Source organism: Diaphorina citri, unplaced genomic scaffold (assembly GCF_000475195.1).
Source record: "Diaphorina citri unplaced genomic scaffold, Diaci psyllid genome assembly version 1.1 scaffold149270, whole genome shotgun sequence".
In the NCBI taxonomy this organism is placed as follows: domain Eukaryota; kingdom Metazoa; phylum Arthropoda; class Insecta; order Hemiptera; family Psyllidae; genus Diaphorina; species Diaphorina citri.
Window position 1 is genome coordinate 1 of NW_007526179.1, and position 222 is coordinate 222.

Here is a 222-nt window from a genome sequence, read left to right on the forward strand (position 1 = left end):
CATCCAGTCACGGAATCAATCATTTGCTTGATACAAATTTCTTGACCCCGCCGGGAATCGAACCCGGGTCTCCCGCGTTCAAGGCGAGTGCAGTGACCACTACGCCATGGGAGCTGACTTAGCTAAGTTAGTAGGTAGGTAGACAAGTTCGTAGGTAGGTACATACATTACGTAATAACAATGCTGCCTGAGTAGGTACTCAAGGTCGAATTGATTTTGGAA

General features: G+C 47.3%; 1 non-coding gene across 1 annotated transcript; it reads right to left on the reverse strand.

Annotated features, from left to right (window-relative positions):
* Positions 1-42: 42 nt before the first annotated feature.
* Trnas-uga lies at positions 43-114 on the reverse strand. Its single transcript has one exon. It is a non-coding gene; the product is annotated as a tRNA-Ser (tRNA).
* Between the last annotated feature and the right edge of the window lie 108 nt (positions 115-222).